This window comes from Gossypium arboreum, chromosome 11 (genome assembly GCF_025698485.1).
Source record: "Gossypium arboreum isolate Shixiya-1 chromosome 11, ASM2569848v2, whole genome shotgun sequence".
Taxonomy (NCBI): Eukaryota; Viridiplantae; Streptophyta; class Magnoliopsida; order Malvales; family Malvaceae; genus Gossypium; species Gossypium arboreum.
The window spans coordinates 116,264,296-116,286,168 of record NC_069080.1 but is presented as its reverse complement, the minus strand read 5'-3'; the positions used below and the strand labels follow the sequence as shown (position 1 = coordinate 116,286,168).

Sequence of the window (21,873 nt, the reverse complement as noted above, 5' to 3'; positions counted from 1 at the left end):
AAGAGGGAGAGAAATTTGAGTGAATGCTCTCAAGAATTCTTATTGCTTCCCAAAACTCAAGTGATTTACAATGAAGGGAGAGGCCTCTATTTATAGTTGAGCCTCCTCAAATCCAACGGTACAGATCAATTACATCAACGGTTAAGATTAAAGGATATCTACAAATTAAATCTCCAAGATTACAAGATCATATCTTCAAGATTGCATATCATATCTAAGATTGCATATCATATCTAAGATTGTATCATATCTAATATCGCATATCATATTTAAGATTTCATATCCTTAAAGATTATATTTCCATATGAGTCAAGCTCATAGATGGACCTTCAATCTTTTCAAGTAATGGGTCATTTCGATTGGGCCAAATTATATGTTTGTAATTTTGTACTGGACTTGGACTTTGTTTTTTTTTTTTTTGAACTCATTTCTGGGCCCGGGCAAAATTGAGTGTCTACATAAAGTATGGTACATGTTGCATAATTTGCAAATGAACTTACCTTGGTACAAAATGATAAAAACGAGCCTAATCATCGTAAACCTTATTTTTCCCCCGATCAAGACCCGAATCACATTTTTCTTAATCTATAATGCCAAATTTAACTTGTTCAATACACACATTGCTCATATTGACTCATAACACATACTTTGGTAAAATTACCTTTTACCCCTAACTTTTCACTTATTTACACTTTAGTCCCTACGCTTGTAAAATGAAATGCATGCATTTTGTTTGTTACCCAAGCCTAGCCAAACCTACACCATGTTCATATCAGCCCAAATTTTCCTTTATTTCACATTTTACTACTCATTTTTACACCTTTTACAAACAAGTCCTTTTTAGGTGTTTTCACTAAAAATCACTTAGTAAAAAATGTTTATCATACATCAAACTTTCATATTCCTCCATTAAACATCAAAATACAACCATGTCACACATGGGTCAAATTTCATACATGAACCTAGCTCAAAATATGGCTAGAAATAGGTAAATCGGTTGATGACAGCTTCAAAAATGCAAAGAACATTAAAAACTGGACTAGGATGCACTTACTTTTGAGCTTGAAAAGTGAACAAACCCTAGCTATGGTGTCTCTTGGAATTTCGGCACACACATGTAGAAGATAAGCAAATTTTGCTTCATTTTTCCTTTTTTATTCTTTTATTTACCAAATAACCAAAATGCCCTTAAGGCCTTTCTTTCAAATTTTTCCTATTCATGCCCATTTTTGTCCAAAATTTTAGAACTTGGTCAATTTTCTATTTAAGGACCTCTAATTAATAATCCAATGCAATTTCATGCTTGAAGCTTCTAGAACACAAGTTTTACAACTTATTCAATTTAGTCCCTAAAGTCAAATTAGACACTTTAGGTATAGAATTTCTTCATGAAAATTTCACACAAACATGCAATCATATCATGGATCATCAAATAATCATAAAATAATTATTTCTATTTTATATTTGTGGTCTCGAAATCACTGTTCTGACTAGACCCTAATTTGAGATGTTACATCTATTTTCTTTATTTCAACACTGTTTAGGGTATCACGATTCTCAGGCTTTGATATCGTGATACCTCTTCCTTTGGTGATGTTCTCATTCAAATTCGACCACCAACATGTTCCTACTACACTTAATCATTCGTTAGGGTCCCCAATGGCACAATTGGCCAATTTGGGTCTCAAAATGAGTAAAAATAGGCCTTCACACTTATTTAATTGCAAAAACTAAAATTAAGCTAAAGTACTAAAAAGACATTTGAATTGCTTAAAAACAAGCTAGGTAATTGACACGAGGAGCCTAATTTGACATATCAAATTACATCATATCATAGGTATTTGAAATTAGTGTATAGGTTAAAAACATCAAGAGAATTCCTAAGTTGGTGTATAGCTTATAAAAATTAACTAAATCATTGATTATCACTATAGTTTGATTCCCCACTACCTAAGCTGGTGTATATCTCATAAGTAGCCTCATAGTTGGTGTATATCTTAGTGAGCTAGGTACTAGTTCACTAAGGTTAATCAAACATCTTATTGCACTCTTTCCTAGTATTTTTATTAACCTATTTGTCATCTAGATTAACTATTAACAATAAATTAAATAATTAATTTAATCACGGTATAAACCTATGTTTAACCTATTCCAATTATTAATTCATCAACCGACAATTTCACAATCACTTGGAAAGATTAGTTCATTATGAAGTTCAAATTGACACAAAACATAAACGCGAACATAACAGCAATGGAAAATATTAAACAAAAAAGTAAAGAAATCTCCTTCTTTTGAAGCAATGGTCTATTTAATAATTTGATCCAAGAGCTTATTAAAACCTACAAATGAAATCCCTAAACAACCACTCTTAAAAAGAAAAGAAAACTGAAAATCAAAAGTCTAAATAACCTTATGTCATAGCATACTTAACATAGCCTAAAAGGTGTTATTTATAAGTATTTACATGGCTTTTCAATGTTACTACTTGTACTTAGCACTAAAAGGACAAAAAAGGGTCGAAAGAAGACAAAACCTCGTCAAATTGGCGTGTACGGTGAGAAAATGAGTCATAGCCGCCCACATCCTGGTTCTCGTGGTGTCATTTCCTCAATTTCCTTTTACATTTTGCCTTCTATATAATCGTGATCCTTTGCTCCTAGCTCACTTTAACCTACGGAAAATCCATAAAACACTTTTTAAAGTTAAGCTACCTAAAAACATATAAAATGTAATAAAAAAAACTATGAAACATGCAAAGAATGCAAAATATATGCATAATGTGCAAATTACACTAAATCCTGCAAACAAATGTAATATCACTTAAAAGAAAAACCAAAATGAAGTAAAAGAGGCATAAAATATAATTATAATAAGAACTTATCAACACTGTTTAGGGTATCACGATTCTCAGGCTTTGATATCGTGATACCTCTTCCTTTGGTGATGTTCTCATTCAAATTCGACCACCAACATGTTCCTACTACACTTAATCATTCGTTAGGGTCCCCAATGGCACAATTGGCCAATTTGGGTCTCAAAATGAGTAAAAATAGGCCTTCACACTTATTTAATTGCAAAAACTAAAAGTACTAAAAAGACATTTGAATTGCTTAAAAACAAGCTAGGTAATTAACACGAGGAGCCTAATTTGACATATCAAATTACATCATATCATAGGTATTTGAAATTAGTGTATAGGTTAAAAACATCAAGAGAATTCCTAAGTTGGTGTATAGCTTATAAAAATTAACTAAATCATTGATTATCACTATAGTTTGATTCCCCACTACCTAAGCTGGTGTATATCTCATAAGTAGCCTCATAGTTGGTGTATATCTTAGTGAGCTGGGTACTAGTTCACTAAGGTTAATCAAACATCTTATTGCACTCTTTCCTAGTATTTTTATTAACCTATTTGTCATCTAGATTAACTATTAACAATAAATTAAATAATTAATTTAATCACGGTATAAACCTATGTTTAACCTATTCCAATTATTAATTTATCAACCGACAATTTCACAATCACTTGGAAAGATTAGTTCATTATGAAGTTCAAATTGACACAAAACATAAACGCGAACATAACAGCAATGGAAAATATTAAACAAAAGAGTAAAGAAATCTCCTTCTTTTGAAGCAATGGTCTATTTAATAATTTGATCCAAGAGCTTATTAATACCTACAAATGAAATCCCTAAACAACCACTCTTAAAAAGAAAAGAAAACTGAAAATCAAAAGTCTAAATAACCTTATGTCATAGCATACTTAACATAGCCTAAAAGGTGTTATTTATAAGTATTTACATGGCTTTTCAATGTTACTACTTGTACTTAGCACTAAAAGGACAAAAAAGGGTCGAAAGAAGACAAAACCTCGTCAAATTGGCGTGTACGGTGAGAAAATGAGTCATAGCCGCCCACATCCTGGTTCTCGTGGTGTCATTTCCTCAATTTCCTTTTACATTTTGCCTTCTATATAATCGTGATCCTTTGCTCCAAGCTCACTTTAACCTACGGAAAATCCATAAAACACTTTTTAAAGTTAAGCTGTAACGCCCCTTACCCGAGACCGTTGCCGGAGTCGAGCACAAGGCACTACTAAACTTATTTGAGCACTTAACCAAATTTAGATAATTTATATAATACTTTTCAGACAAGCTGTCCAACTGTGTCATAGTTGCTAAATAATTCATATCTCGAGTTATAAAACTCGAAATCCAAATCCGTAAATTTTCTATGAATTTATACTCATATATCTACTTACCAATTTTTTTCTAGAATTTTTGGTCAAGCCAATTAGTACATTTTATTATTTAAAATCTCCCCTGTTTCAGGGTTTGACTACTCTGACCTTTGTGTATTACGAATCAGATATCTCTCTGTACAGAGCTTCAATGACTATGCCGTTTGTCTCTAATAAAACTAGACTCAATAAGCAATCTGTACATATAAAGTATGACTTCTAATTATGTTTGTAAAATTTATGGTGAATTTCCAAAGTCAGAAAAGGGGATCCAGAAATCGCTCTGGCCCTGTTTCACAAAAATTTAAACATCTCATAAAATATAGCTCATATACCTGTTTTGCTTCTTCCATATGAAAATAGACTCATCAAGATTCGATTTCATAATTTATTCATTATTTAATTCCATTTCTACTATTTTTAGTGATTTTTCAAATTCAAACTACTGCTACTTACGAAAACTGTTTTAGTACAAATATTGTTAACTAGTTTATAACATCTTTACTTCAATTCATTCAAACTCTATACATGCCATATAAATCTTTAAACATAAAACAAAACTACGGAATTGATCTGAATAGTGTGCCTGTTGTGTTGATCCGATCTACCCACTTCACTTCAAGTCAATCTACATAAAAATATTAAACACACACAAGTAAGCTTATTGAAGCTTAGTAAGCTCATAGGCATATAAACACAAATCATATCAAAATATCGTACACAATCATATATCTATTAGTTTAACTATTTCATCCTCCAAATCACAATTTCATTAATAACTCATTGGAATAATTTCCATATGGCAACTCACAATTTAACTCCCTTAGGCCCATTTCTCATTTACTTCATTGTCAAATTAGGGAACAATAAGGAATTGAGTGCTTCATTATCACATTGCCATAGTAAACTATGGACTTTCACATTGATCGCATCACACACGAAGCCATAGCCTTGCCATGGTCTTACGGTTCACATATCATACCGAAGCCATATCCCGGACATGGTCTTATACGGAATCACATTATCACATTATACCGATGCCATAGCCCACTATGGTCTTATCTGAGTCACATTATCACATTGCACCGATGCCATAGCCCAGCTATGGTCTTAAACGAGCACACTTGTCACATATGTTTCATCAACTCATCGAGGTCACGAATAGAAGCACTCAAATCCATTGTTCCTACTAATTTGTACTTTTAGTTACACATTATTCATTAGTTAATGCAAATTGATAGTATTCATCAACAATAAAATACTTTAACAATCATAATATTTTCATATCAAAACATTGAACTTTGCCATATGAACTTACCTGGACTAATTTGTAAAAGTCGTAGAAATTCAAGGACTATTCTTGAATTTTCTCCTTTCTACGATTTAGTTCGTTTTCTTGATCTATAATTATAAAATCATTCCTTCATTAGCATCCATTTCAATTCTATTTCACTTCACAATTTATGCTGTTTAAATTTTGAAATTACACTTTTACCCCAAAATTTACAATTTTCACAATTTAGTCCCTTCTCAATTCACCCATCAATTGAACTAATTTTTCTAAATTAACACTTTATTTTATCATTATAAACTATTTCAAAACCTTTTATATTCTTAATTTCAACAGAAACCTTCAATTCACAACTTTTTCACAATTAGGTCCTAAATATCATTTCCTATCAAAATCACTTAATAAAACCACCTTAATATAAAATTAGAACTTAAATTTCATAATAATTCATCATAAAATTCCCTTATCCATCCAGGGTAACTTCCAATTTCACCCATAAAATCAAAAACTAATGAATTCTACAAGTGGACCTAATTGTAAAAGTCATAAAAACATAAAAATAATCAAGAAAAGTAAGAATTAAACTCACATGATGTAAAATATGAAAAACCAGCTTTCTCCAGACCTTCTATGGCGTTTTAGCTGAGAAAATATGAAGAAATGTCTAGATTTTTCAATTACATCATTATTTAACTATTAACTTTTATGCTATTTCCAATTTTGCCCCTTGTTCACATTGTTTTCTTGCTTATTTCATACCCAAACCGTCCAGCCATTAACCTTTGGGTCTAATTGCTCTTTAAATCCATCTTTTTAAATACTTAAGCTATTTACTCACAATTTAACAAATTTTGCGCTATTTTCAATTTAGTCCTTTTTAATTAATTAGCCATCCAAACGTTAAAATTTTCTAACGGAACTTTAATACTAACTCAATGACACTCCATAAATATTTATAAAAATATTTATAGCTCGATTTTCAACTTTGAGGTCTCGATACCTCATTTTTGACCCGTTTGACCTAATAAATTCTTTTAATTCACTAATTTCACCATTTCACAAATTCTTCTAAATTCTTACTTGACTCATAAATATTAAATTACTATCTTGTTCAATCTTATTTTTCGAATTTAGTGATCTCAAATCACCATTTCCGACACCACTGAAAATTAGGCCGTTACATAAGCTCTCACCTTTAAAAATTTCGTCCTCGAAATTTGTTACCTGAAAACAGATTTGGATATTGTGATCTCATTGACTCCTCTGTTTCCCAGGTTGCCTCCTCCAATCCATGTCTATGCCATAACACTTTTACTAATGGTACTCGTTTATTCCGTAGTTCTTTAACTTCCAGAGCTAATACTTTCACTGGTTCCTCCGAATAAGTCATATCTGATTGTAGCTCTATCTCAGTATGAGGAATCACATGTGAAGGGTCTGATCTATATCGTCTCAACATAGATACATGAAATACATTATGGATCTTCTCAAGTTCTGGAGGCAAGGCCAATCTATAAGCTACCGGACCGATCCTCTCAATGATTTCGTATGGTCCGATAAATCGTGGACTAAGCTTTCCTTTTCTACCAAACCGTAAAACTTTCTTCCACGGAGAAACTTTCAAGAACACACGATCACCCACATTGAACTCTATATCTCTTCTTTTCAAATCTGCATACGACTTTTGACGATCGGAAGCAGCTTTCAAACTTTCCCGAATAATCTGAACTTTCTCTTTAGTTTCCCGAATTAAATCCACTCCGACTAATTTCGATTCACTTAATTCTGACCAATACAACGGGGTTCTGCACTTCCTTCCATACAGAGCTTCAAACGGTGCCATTTTGATACTAGCTTGATAACTGTTATTATAAGCAAATTCATTTATAGGTAAGTACCTTTCCGGTGCCTTGAACTCGAGTATACAACACCTTAACATATCTTCCAAAATCTGAATCACTCGCTCTGATTGTCCATCTATGTCCGAGGGTGAAAAGCTGTACTAAATTTTAACTTAGTACCTAAAGCTTCCTGTAGTTTATTCCAAAATCTCGAAGTAAACCTCGGATCTCGATCGAAATAATTGATGTCGGCACCCATGTAATCTCACAATTTCGACACATATAATTCCGCTAACTTATCAAGTGAAAAATGCATTACGACCGAATAAAATGCGCCGATTTAGTTAATCATCTACTATCACCCAAATCGAATCTTTTTCTTGAGTCACCGGCAATCCGGATACAAAATCCATCGTCACATGTTCCCACTTCCATTTCGGAATCATTACGGGTTGTAACAAACACAGTAGGCACTTGATGTTCAACTTTTACTGTTGATGATTAAACATTTTGCCACAAATTCACAAATTTCCCGTTTCATACCAGGCCACCAATACATTTTTTTCAAATCACAATACATCTTCGTACTACTCGGATGAATCGAGTACATACTACTATGAGCCTCTGATAAGATATCCTTCTTCAATTCTAGATTATTCGGGACACAAATTCTATTACGATGGTATAACATACCACTATTATCAATAGAGTAATCTAAGTTCAAATTATCCCGAACCATTTGTCGTTTCAACACCAACTTCGGATCTTCATCTTGCAATTCCGAATTCGTTGAAAGAATCTGGTTTTGTCTTTAATTCAACTAATATAGAACCATTTTCATTAATGAGACAAATGAGCATTTAACGCTAGAAGAGCAAATAATGATGATTTCGACTAAGTGCATACGCCACTACATTTGCCTTACCGGATGATAATCAATGATAAGATCGTAATCTTTCAACACTCTAACCATCGCCTCATCTCAAATTCAGCTCTTTCGAGACATTAAATATTTCAAACTTTTATGGTGCGTATACACATAACATTTCTCTCCATATAGGTAGTGTCTCCAAATTTTTAAAGCAAATACTATGGCAGCTAACTCAAGATCATGTGTAAGGTAGTTCCTCTCATGTGGTTTCAAGCGCCGAGAAGCATATGCTACAACTTTTCTGTTGCATCAATACACAACCTAAACCATTCAGAGACGCATCACTATATACTACATATGGCACTTTTGATTCATTTGAGTTAACACCGGAGCCTCTGTCAACATTTTCTTTAATTGATCAAAACTTTGTTGGCACTCATCGACCATACAAACTCAACATTCTTACGTAATAATTTAGTTATCGGTGAAGCAATCGGTGAAAAATCTTTCACAAATCGACGATAGTAACCAGCTAATCCAAGGAAACTTCGCACTTAGTAACATTCTTTGGAGTTTTCCAATTAATCACCGCTGACACCTTACTCGGATCTACCCGTATACCATCAACTGACACAATGTGACCTAAGAATCCCACTTCATGAAGCCAAAATTCACATTTACTAAATTTTGCATATAACTGTTTTTCCTTAATATCGTAGTACAATTCTCAAGTCTTGAGCATGCTCGGATTACGTCTTTGAATAGATCGTTATATCGTCAATAAACACAACCACAAATCTATCTAGGTAAGACTGGAAAATTCGATTCATTAAATCCATAAAAGCAGCAGGAGCATTTGTCAAACCGAATGGCATAACTAAGAACTCATAATGACCATACCGAGTTCTAAAAGGCATTTTCGGTACATCACATTCCTTTACCTTTAAGCGATAATACCCAGATCGAGATCTATTTTTGAAAACTTGTAGCATCCTTAAGGTGATCAAATAAATCATCAATACGAGGCAAAGGATATTTATTTTTAATTGTTACCTTATTCATTTGCACTGTAATCTATGCACGACCTCAATGAACCATCCTTCTTTTTCACAAATAAGACAGTGCACCCACGGCGACATACTCGATCCGATAAACCCTTTGTCTAATGACTCTTGCAAGCTGCGTTTTTAACTCTCTTAATTCTGCTGGAGCCATTCTATACGGTGTCACCAATATGGGAGCTATTCCCGGAAGCACATCTATCACGAACTCAACTTCTCTATCGGGTGGTAACCCTGGTAATTCTTCAGGAAATACATCCATGAATTCATTTACAATAGATAGTTGCTCTAACTTTGATTCGAACTTGAGTATCAAGAATATAGGCTAAATAAGCCTCATTTCCTTTACGCAACAATTTACGAGCGGACATAAAGGAAATCATTCTAACCATGTCATCCAAATTTCCAGACTCAACCAAAATAATGTCTCTGTTTGACATTTCAAGCTAATTCGTTTTCTCGACAATTCACTATTGCGTCATGTTTCATTAACCATCCATGCCCAAGATAACATCAAATTCCGAAAGGGTAGCAACATCAAATCGGGAAATCACACCCTTAACTTTCGGTGGGCGGTTATGACATATTAAATTAACTACCACACTTTGACCTAACGGATTTGTAACTTGTACATCATAATCGATAGGCTCAACAAATAAGTTCTTTTCAGATGCTAACATAGTGCAAATATATGAATGAGTAGACCGGGGTCTATTAAAGCATACAGGAACATCATAAAGATAGAAAGTACCAGCAATTACATCCGGAGTGTTGCTTCTTCTCTCGCTCGAATGGCATAAGTACTGAGCGAGGAGCCCTAACCGATCGGCTAGTAGTATCTTTCATACCCGAACGAGTAGCCCTGTAACCTTGCGCTTCGACGGGCGTCTTCCTTTGAGGAAGAATTTTCGATTTCTCCTCTGTTCCACTTCTTCTACTTGTAATTGGGGACAATCACGAATAAAGTGATCGGTGGCCCCACATTTATAACAAGCCCTAATTTACTTCTACATTTACTGGGGTGACTTCTTCCACAATGTTGACACTTGGGCCTTTGGGTATTTTGTACACTACCCACACTAACAAAGCAGGTCTGTCGGATGCTTTGTAATCAGATTGTCTTGGCCTACTTTTTCGATCTTTCGGTAATCAAGTGGCTCATTGAATTCCTCTTTAGATTTCTTCTTTGGTAAAGCCGAAAATGACTTAGATGCACTTCTTTTGAAAGATTCTTTACTTCTTCTATCTCGTTGCATCTTTTTATTATATACTTCTTCAAGCTTCGAGCACGATCGATAGAACAACAAATTCTCGTAACTCAATGCCCCTATCATCATTTTAATCTCATCATTAAGCCCTTCTTCAAATCGATACACATTTCTTCTTGATGGGTACTATATCTCGAGCATATTTGCTCGGATAAACAAATTCTCTTTCATATTCAGCCACGACTTGTTTCCCGTCGCATAAGTCGAGAAATTCTCTTTTCTTCTTATCCGGATATCTTCTACCGACATATTTCTTCTTAAATTCATTTTGAAAAAATTCCCAAGTGATCTTCTCGGTAGGTACAATGCTTCTATTGTTTCCCACCAGTTATAAGCTTCTTCTTTCAATAATGACACGGCACATATTAAGTAATCATCTGGTGAGCACGCCATTTGCTTAAAACCCTCATTATACTTTGTAACCAATACAGACTTTAACGGGTCATCGTCTATTCTTCCCAAATTCTTCACCCCATGTTTTTCGAGCTTTTCAAATGGAGAACGTTTGCGATTCGGTTGTCGGAGGAGGTGGAGGAGCAACCGGGGTACTACAGATGTTGAGATAGGGGGAGGAGGTTGCGGAGTCTGATTTCTTTCTCGCACATTCTCATTATACCACTGATTCATGAATCCATAAATCATATTTTTGAGTTCTTGTTCTCGCATCAATGAAATCGGAGCTTCACTACTTGTTCCTTGTTCAGAGATTTGTACTCTGCTATTAACTTCTTCTTGCTCAGTTTGTTCTGGTCTATCGACATATTTTCAAATCGAAGATAATCTATAATAAAAACAAGGATTAGATCGGATCATACACAAGACACTATCACGATTTATATGGCATGTAATTCTAGACACTTTTCACATCATACATATTCCGAGAATCGGCTAAACCGAAGCTCTGATACCAATAAATGTAACGCCCCTTACCCGAGACCGTTGCCGGAGTCGAGCACAAGGCACTACTAAACTTATTTGAGCACTTAACCAAATTTAGATAATTTATATAATACTTTTCAGACAAGCTGTCCAACTGTGTCATAGTTGCTAAATAATTCATATCTCGAGTTATAAAACTCGAAATCCAAATCCGTAAATTTTCTATGAATTTATACTCATATATCTACTTACCAATTTTTTTCTAGAATTTTTGGTCAAGCCAATTAGTACAGTTTATTATTTAAAATCTCCCCTGTTTCAGGGTTTGACTACTCTGACCTTTGTATATTACGAATCAGATATCTCTCTGTACAGAGCTTCAATGACTATGCCGTTTGTCTCTAATAAAACTAGACTCAATAATGAATCTGTAAATATAAAGTATGACTTCTAATTATCTTTGTAAAATTTATGGTGAATTTCCAAAGTCAGAATAGGGGATCCAGAAATCGCTCTGGCCCTGTTTCACAAAAATTTAAACATCTCATAAAATATAGCTCATATACCTATTTTGCTTCTTCCATATGAAAATAGACTCATCAAGATTCGATTCCATAATTTATTCATTATTTAATTCCATTTCTACTATTTTTAGTGATTTTTCAAAGTCAAACTACTGCTACTTACCGAAAACTGTTTTAGTACAAATATTGTTAACTAGTTTATAACATCTTTACTTCAATTCATTCAAACTCTATACATGCCATATAAATCTTTAAACATAAAACAAAAACTACCGGAATTGATCTGAATAGTGTGCCCTGTTGTGTTGATCCGATCTACCCACTTCACTTCAAGTCAATCTACATAAAAATATTAAACACACACAAGTAAGCTTATTGAAGCTTAGTAAGCTCATAGGCATATAAACACAAATCATATCAAAATATCGTACACAATCATATATCTATTAGTTTAACTATTTCATCCTCCAAATCACAATTTCATTAATAACTCATTGGAATAATTTCCATATGGCAACTCACAATTTAACTCCCTTAGGCCCATTTCTCATTTACTTCATTGTCAAATTAGGGAACAATAAGGGAATTGAGTGCTTCATTATCACATTGCCATAGTAAACTATGGACTTTCACATTGATACGCATCACACACCGAAGCCATAGCCTTGCCATGGTCTTACACGGCTCACATATCATACCGAAGCCATATCCCAGACATGGTCTTATACGGAATCACATTATCACATTATACCGATGCCATAGCCCAGCTATGGTCTTATACGGAGTCACATTATCACATTGCACCGATGCCATAGCCCAGCTATGGTCTTAAACGGGCACACTTGTCACATATGTTTCGTCAACTCATCAGGGTCACAGAATAGAAGCACTCAAATCCATTGTTCCTACTAATTTGTACTTTTAGTTACACATTATTCATTAGTTAATGCAAATTGATAGTATTCATCAACAATAAAATACTTTAACAATCATAATATTTTCATATCAAAACATTGAACTTTGCCATATGAACTTACCTGGACTAATTTGTAAAAGTCGTAGAAATTCAAGGACTATTCTTGAATTTTCTCCTTTCCACGATTTAGTTCGTTTTCTTGATCTATAATTATAAAATCATTCCTTCATTAGCATCCATTTCAATTCTATTTCACTTCACAATTTATGCTGTTCAAATTTCGAAATTGCACTTTTCCCCAAAATTTACAATTTTCACAATTTAGTCCCTTCTCAATTCACCCATCAATTGAACTAATTTTTCTCAATTAACACTTTATTTTATCATTATAAACTGTTTCAAAACCTTTTATATTCTTAATTTCAACAGACACCTTCAATTCACAACTTTTTCACAATTAGGTCCTAAATATCATTTCCTATCAAAATCACTTAATAAAACCACCTTAATATAAAATTAGAACTTAAATTTCACAATAATTCATCATAAAATTCCCTTATCCATCCAGGGTAACTTCCAATTTCACCCATAAAATCAAAAACTAATGAATTCTACAAGTGGACCTAATTGTAAAAGTCATAAAAACATAAAAATAATCAAGAAAAGTAAGAATTAAACTCACATTATGTAAAATATGAAAAACCAGCTTTCTCCAGACCTTATATGGCGTTTTAGCTGAGAAAATATGAAGAAATGTCTCGATTTTTCAATTACATCATTATTTAACTATTAACTTTTATGCTATTTCCAATTTTGCCCTTGTTCACATTGTTTTCTTGCTTATTTCATACCCAAACCGTCCAGCCATTAACCTTTGGGTCTAATTGCTCTTTAAATCCATCTTTTAAATACTTAAGCTATTTACTCACAATTTAACAAATTTTGCGCTATTTTCAATTTAGTCCTTTTTAATTAATTAGCCATCCAAACGTTAAAATTTTCTAACGGAACTTTAATACTAACTCAATGACACTCCATAAATATTTATAAAAATATTTATAGCTCAATTTTCAACTTTGAGGTCTCAATACCTCATTTTTGACCTGTTTGACCTAATAAATTCTTTTAATTCACTAATTTCACCATTTCACAAATTCTTCTAAATTCTTACTTGACTCATAAATATTAAATTACTATCTTGTTAAATCTTATTTGTCGAATTTAGTGATCTCAAATCACCATTTCCGACACCACTGAAAATTAGGCCGTTACATAAGCTACCTAAAAACATATAAAATGTAATAAAAAAAACTATGAAACATGCAAAGAATGCAAAATATATGCATAATGTGCAAATTACACTAAATCCTGCAAACAAATGTAATATCACTTAAAAGAAAAACCAAAATGAAGTAAAAAGAGGCATAAAATATAATTATAATAAGAACTTATCAATATCATGACTGAGGTGGGCTTGATACTCTAATAAAATCTTACCTTACTATTGTATCTCAATAAATAGGGCCAATCTAGAAAAAGAGTCCACCTTTGCATTTTTCGCTCTAAAGATTTGTTAGAGCCTGATTGCTTTGAATCTTTTAAACAAATCTATAACCAACTTGTAATACTAAGTCAAAGTAGATTCTTGTACCTCATACTCCCATTAGAATTGCTTTGTGACGAGCCAAGAGTTTGCAAAAATCTGTTGCTGTTTCATCCCAAGTTGCCAAGCTAGTGCTAATCTTGCTATAAAAGCCTCAAACTTTAATTTATTGTTTGAGGCATTAAACTTGAAACACAAACCATATTTTCATTTATTTCCTTCCGAGTCAATTAGCAATATTCTTGCACCTGAACTTGTAACAGCCCATATTTCAGAGAAATCGGAACAGTGGTTTTGGGACCACAAATCTGATCCGAAAATAAAGGTTATTTTTATTTTATTATATGATCCGTATTATGATATACATGTCTTGTGAAAATTTTGATACGAAAATTTTATTGATTAAGTGTTTAATTCCGAGAAGGACTAAATCACATAAAATGCAAAAGTTGAATTCTAGTAGCTATAAAGATTAAATAGCTATGGAATTCAAAAATAGAGGTCCTTATATGGTAATTAGACCATTAAAGAAAAGCATGTAGATTTTTGGTGACTCATCCATGAAAAAATTAGAAAAGAGTAGAGACTAAATTGGAAATTAAAATAATTAATTAATTAAAAAGATGATAAAAGATATCATCTTATTATTTTGTCACCTTAAACGCCAAAATTATATGGAAACCCTAAGAGAGGGAGAAGAAACTCTCAAGGCTTAATTGGGTAAGTTTTCATTTCCTGTTTTTAGTAATTTTGATATTTTTGAAACCGGGATAGCTTAATCTATCTATCTTGGGGATCAATTTAAAAAGTTATCAAAGTATAGGAAATGGATAATGGATGAATATGCTGAAAATTAGAAATTTATGGTAGAAAATGAAAGGTTGTTGATAGATAAACAACTTTTACAAAGTGATTTTTGATGAAAACATGATTTAGAGACTAAAATGTAAACTTGTGAAATTGATGAAAAATTCTGAATTTTTATAAATACATGTGCTGTAAATTTTGTAATGGGATTTTGGTTAGGCTTGGAATAGGGAGTAAATTGCACAAATTTCATTTTTCGAGCCTAGTGACGAAATTGCAATTTATGGAAAAGTTAGAGGCAAAATGGTAATTGTTCCTAGGATGTAAATTGAGTCCAAATGAGTATGAAATATGAGAAATTGATGATTAAAGCTATTTATATAGACACGTACAACTCACATTCGAGGTTAGATCAAAGAAAAGAAAAGGTTTCAGATTAGTAGATTTTATACACGAACAAGTGTCGAGGTAAGTTCGTGTAACTTAATCGAGCATATAATTATGTTAATTGAATGTTGTGTTTGTATGTAATGTGACTTATATTGAAATTTATTACTTGAATACTATAATGGAAAATTTAATACCTGCTTGAAATGGTAAAAACGGGTTAAGTCTCGATTGAATATTGAATTCTGATGAATATATGTGCTTTCCCGAAATGGATGAGGTCCTGTATTTGTTGCGGACGGGATTTATCTCAGACGGGTAATCCTATTGACCTCATTATTGTAATACCCTGAAAATCTTTACAGTAATATATTATCCTTGATATAATAAAATAAGGAAATAAAGTGATAAAAAGGGAAGTTTTGAGTTATGGCAACATTGGGAAGTAAATTATGATATCTTGATTCAGGAAAGGACTAAATTGTAAAAGTTAGAAAAGTTTTGTTGCCTAAGAGTAAATACTCAAGACTTAAAGGGTTAAAGTGTAAATATGAAAAGTTGAAGGACCAATAGTGTAAATATTTTAAGGATAGAATGATCTAGAAACTAAGGAAAATGGATGAATTAGGACCAAATTGAATAAGTGAAGAATTATGAGGACTAAATTGCAATTTTACCAAATTAAATGATGACTCAAGGATGGAATTCTAAAAGATCATGAAGCATAAAATGGTCAATTAGTAAGAGAGAATTCTAGAATGTAATGATTATGTTCATAATATTTTAAATTAATTAATTAGATAAATATTATTTTATTAATATTTTATGAGATATTTAATATTATTTTATTATTATTTATTTAGTATATAAGGAAAGAAAGATGAAGAATTTTCATCATCTTTCCTTTCCATGCAAACTAACGTGAGAGAAAGAGAGGAAGAAAGAAAGTTTTACTTTCTTCACAATTTGGTCCTTTTACCAAAAATTCACCATTTTCACCCAAAAATCAAATGAATTTCCATAGCTACCAAGAGAGAAAAATGTTAAGGAGAACATGGGGAGTTAGAATATCAAGTTGGATTCAAGAAATAGAAGCTGGAGGAGAGAAAATCAAGTTAAAGATTGGTATCAAGAGAATAAGGTAAGTACATCAAGATTTCAATATGTTTTAAGTTTGTTATTGTTGATAAATCATGGAAATAATGTTATAGTAGAGTTTTATTACATAAGGTCCTATGTTCTTGATATGTTAGTGAAGAGAAAATAAGAGAAAGTGATGAGAAATGGTGTAGAAAAAGAAAATAAGGGTGTTATAACATGGTAATTAATATCTTGCACTAAAACAGTTATGGACAGCAGCAGTAGTCTAACTTTGAAAAATCACCATAAATTTTATAAATTGAATTAGAAGATGAAAAAAATATGGAATTAAATCTTAATGAGTCTAGTTTCTCATAGAAGAAACAGTGTAAGCAATGAATTTGTAAATTTTGATATATAATGAATTTTGTAAGACAAGGTCAGAATGAATTCGGGTTCCCCTGTTCAGACTTTGAAAAATAATAAAAAAAATTAATAAAAATAATTAGAGGCTTAAATTTATATTTATAGAATCCTGAATGAGTCTAGTTTTATTAGGAACAAACTAGAACATCATTTGAATTCTGTAAAAGGAAATAACTAATTTTTAGTGAAGAAGGGTCAGAACTGTCAGACAGCAGAATAGGGGTGACTTTAATGAATAAACTGTACTAATTGGCTAAACCAAAAATTCTGAAAATTTTATGATAAGAATACATGTGAGTCTAGTTTTAGGAAAAATTAACGGATCTTAATTTCGAGTTCTGTAGCTTAATATATAAATAATTTAGTGACTATGACGCAAATGGACAGTTTTGAATGTACATATAAGTAAATAGTGAAATTATTGATAATGTTACTTGTTGTATGTTATATAAATTAAGGATGTGGAATGGAGAGGAGGAGGAGGAAAATATGTATGAATATTCATCTAGCATGGCTAATTTGCATGTTTTAGGCTCAGGGACTAAATTGAATAAAAGTAAAATTTTATGGGCAATTTTGTAAAAATGTCGAAATGACTAAATTGCATGAAATAGATTATTTTATTATTTAAATTACAAAATTTAACGAAATTATCAATTTAGTTCAAGATCGGGGAAAACATGTTTTAGGGATTAAATTGAAAAGTGTTGAAATTATGGAAAATTTTGATATTTTATAGAATTCATGGACTGTTATCATTATATATGAGAATAATAGTTGGAAATAAGGATTAAATTGCAAGAATTTTACTTTCCGTCCCTAAGGATGAAATCGTCATTAATTAAAGTTTAGGGGCAAAATGGTAATTTTGCCTAGAGCATTAATTAAATGTATTAGAATATGAAATGAATGAAAATGATGATCAAATTTATTTATAAAGATCCGGACGACACAAATACGAGACTTGATCATGGAAAAGAAAATATATCAGGATAATGAAATAATAAACACGAGCAATCAATGAGGTAAGTTCGTGTAACTTGAATTATATTCTGAAATGCTTGAGATTGTATGTTATTGATGTGAATATGATTTGAATGTTCATTGTATGAAAATTTATAAAACATTGATATATTTGATAAAATGGGAAGAAATCCGGTTGAATGAAAGGAAAATTCGATGGATTTACGAAAAGGAATTGACGGTAAAAGGATCTAGCAGGACGGGTGATCCTATCTGATATAGCCCTCCGAAGAATATGTGTAAAATGGATTTAGCCGGACGGGTAATCCGAATTAGGTCTGAATTTAGCTTTGGGTGGTAATTGAGATCCAAGCTCATTAGAGTAATTGTCGTTGCGAGGATTTAGCTTTGACCGGTAATCCCGACAATACTCTATGAGTTTATATTGCGAGGATTTAGCTTTGATGGTAATCCATTGCAAGGATGAGGTTCATGAGTGTGCTCTCGATATGAAATGTGTAAGACCATGGTTGAAAGATACCATGGCAACATGATGAAAATGAGTAAGACCATAGTTGAAAGACACTATGGCATCATGTCAAAGATAAATAAGACCGTGGATGGGAGGCGCTCTAGCATCTGTTGAACAATTGATATTCGGGTAATATGTATCGGATGACGAATGGTTATATGAAATAATTATGAAGATAGATAAACGAAATAAGTACAAGTACATGAAATATAATTTATGTTAAGTTTGATATAAGCTATTACTAGGAATAAATATACATAAAATATATGGAAATGATGGAGCATGAAATATTGATATAATGAAATGAATGATATATGCTTATGAAGAAAGCGGTAAGAGCATGATATGTTTCATGACATGTACATATATGATTATCTATGATATGTTGATACAAGGAAATTATGTAATTGAGACTATTATTAAACTCAAGTACGATATGTCGAGAAAATAGATATATCAGTGTTGAATTTATATGAGATATGTGCAAGTATACTAACAATGTTGCTGTTTGATGCTTATACAACTGTCAAACTGTTGATTGAATGGTAATATATTTATTTATATGATGCATTGAATCGGTAAGTATTTAAATTTTTTTTAGTGATCTGTAAATGGTAGTAATGCTCCGAAACCCTGTTCTGGCAGCGGATACGGGTTAGGGGTGTTACAATTATAGAAAGGATCTAGTCTGAATGGATAATCCTGATACAATACCTCTCGAGTATACGTTATGATTAGGGTTTAGCTTGGACTGGTAATCCTAATTGAGCCCTTTTGAGCATACGTTATATAAAGAATTTAGCCTGAGCTGGTAATCCTGTAATACGATATGTGGTTCAAGAGTGTGTTCCTTGATTTAGTGCCCTAATGGGTACCCTTGAATAAGAATTGACATATTATTGAATCGTACGCCACTAGTGTACTACTTGAGTATCCATCAGAAATTTTAATGATTCAACGGACACAACTCTTGACATGGTATGATAATTTTGAGATGAAATGATAATGACTTGAAAGAATATTGCATGATGAGCTCATCTATGTTTACTTGATTGATATGAAGATTTTGGTAACTAACATGTTTGATTGAATGCATGTCTTTAGGCAATTTTGCTAGTGGATGGAAAAACATGATATTGTATGCTTAGATTTAATAAATAGGATTGGTAAGTTTAGTTTCCGTTATACGAACTTACTAAGCATGTAGTGCTTACTCCATTTTATTTTCCCTATTTTATAGTGCTCGGAAGCTCGCGAAGGTTGGAGATCATTTGAGCATCGTCACACTATCAACTAGTTATTTTGGGTATATATAGAAAAATCATTTTGGTATAGTGGCATGTATAGGACAACTTGACCATTAGTGGTTTAATAATGATGCTTGTAATCTAGCAATTGGAATGGCTAGTAATGGTTGTTTTGATATACTTGTAATGCCATGCTATGGTAGCTATATATATATATATATATATATATATATATATATATATATATTTATATGTTAAGTAGTTGATCAAATCATGTTTAACACATGGATTGAACTAAGGTAAGATTGTAACATGTATGAATGCAATGATATGCCATGTTGAATTATGGAAATTGCTTAATTTGGATGCTTGAAATGGTTGGAATGTGTTTGGTATGTTTTAGTGCAGGAAAATGGTAAATTTGGATGACAAATGAGGCTAGGAAATGGCTTTATTTTGTCCACACCGGTAGACACACGGGCGTGTGTCTAGAACGTGTGTCATACACACGGCCTAGTACATGGGCGTGTAGTTAGGTCATGTGTCCCCTGCACCTTAATTTTGAGAAACAGAATGCTCAAAATTCAAAATTGAGCACACGGGCAGAGACATGGGTGTGTGCCTCAACCATGTGTGCTACACAGCCTAGAACACAGGCGTGTATCTTGGCCATGTGAAACCTACTCCTAATTTTGAATTGAATTAATTAACCACACGGCCTAGCACGTGAACATCTGGCATGGCCATGTGCACAAGTAAGAGAGGTACACGGGGTCAAACACGGCCTCTAGCACGGGCATGTCCCAGGGTCACACGGGCGTTCCCTTGAACCACAAGGGCGTGTGAGCCCTGCACCTTAGAAAATTTTTGAAATGTCTCTTAGAGCTCTCGATTAAGTTTCGACTTGATTCTAATGCTAGTATTGGGCATCGATGGTCCAATTAAGGGACGTTTTGAATGATCTCGATTAATGAATAGTAATTTACATAAATTATTTGTAAAATGTTCTGAAAGTTTTGATAATGCTCCAAAACCCTATTCTGACGACAGATACGGGTTAGGGGTGTCACAGAACCATTCTTTCTAGATGAACCATTAACATATAACATCCATTGTTCGTAAGGCCAGGGGCTCACCTTGCTCAATGTAACTATTGTGCATCTTGTTTTGAAATAGATGTACTTGGACCTTCGCTAAACATCAAAAATCAACCACAAAGTCTGTAAGGATTTAAGCTTTAATATCCTTATTGGGAAAATTGTGAGGTCAAACTCACTTAGCTCAGTGATATGCTTCACCATTCTTCCTATAAAATCTAATCTATTAAGCAATTCCTTAAGAGGTTGATCAAATAAAATAGAAATTAGATGAAAATATGGTTATGCTTCCTCACTATTACCACCAAAAAAAAGTTACCTTATCTTGTTTTTTGTAATTTAGCTCACCTTTTTGAAGAATCCAACTAATATAACAAACATTACTCTGGCTAGCTATCTCTTCTTTAACCAATTAACTATTATTGTCTAATTTGATTTTATTAAGTAAAGCTATAAGTGATCTCCTAACAAGGGCAAGGCCAGGAATGAAGGAGAACATAAATAAATTTTCAACCTTCAAAAGACTTCTAGCAAGTCTTATTCCACTCAATTGAGCTTTCAAGGCTTTAAAAAATACGGAGCACTTGTCCACCATTTTGGAAGCAAATCTATTAAGTGCCAGAATCTTTCTTGTTAATCTTCGAATATCGTTAATATTTCGGGGAGGATTCATATCCAATTTTGCTCGTATTTCCTCAAGATTTGCTTCAATGCCCTTGTTGGATACCATATATCATAAAAACTTTCTATCTCTTACACCGAAGGCACATTTGATGTGATTTAATCTCATGTTGTAGCCTTGGAGCACTTAAAAATCCTCTAGCAAATCTC

The 21,873-nt window shown here is 32.7% G+C and overlaps 1 long non-coding RNA gene across 1 annotated transcript; it reads right to left on the bottom strand.

Moving 5' to 3' along the window:
• Positions 1-12,065: 12,065 nt before the first annotated feature.
• On the bottom strand, positions 12,066-13,147 carry LOC128284378 (uncharacterized). Its single transcript, XR_008274805.1, has 2 exons — positions 13,022-13,147; positions 12,066-12,323 (listed from the first exon to the last, which is right to left on the bottom strand). It is a non-coding gene; the product is annotated as an uncharacterized LOC128284378 (long non-coding RNA).
• Between the last annotated feature and the right edge of the window lie 8,726 nt (positions 13,148-21,873).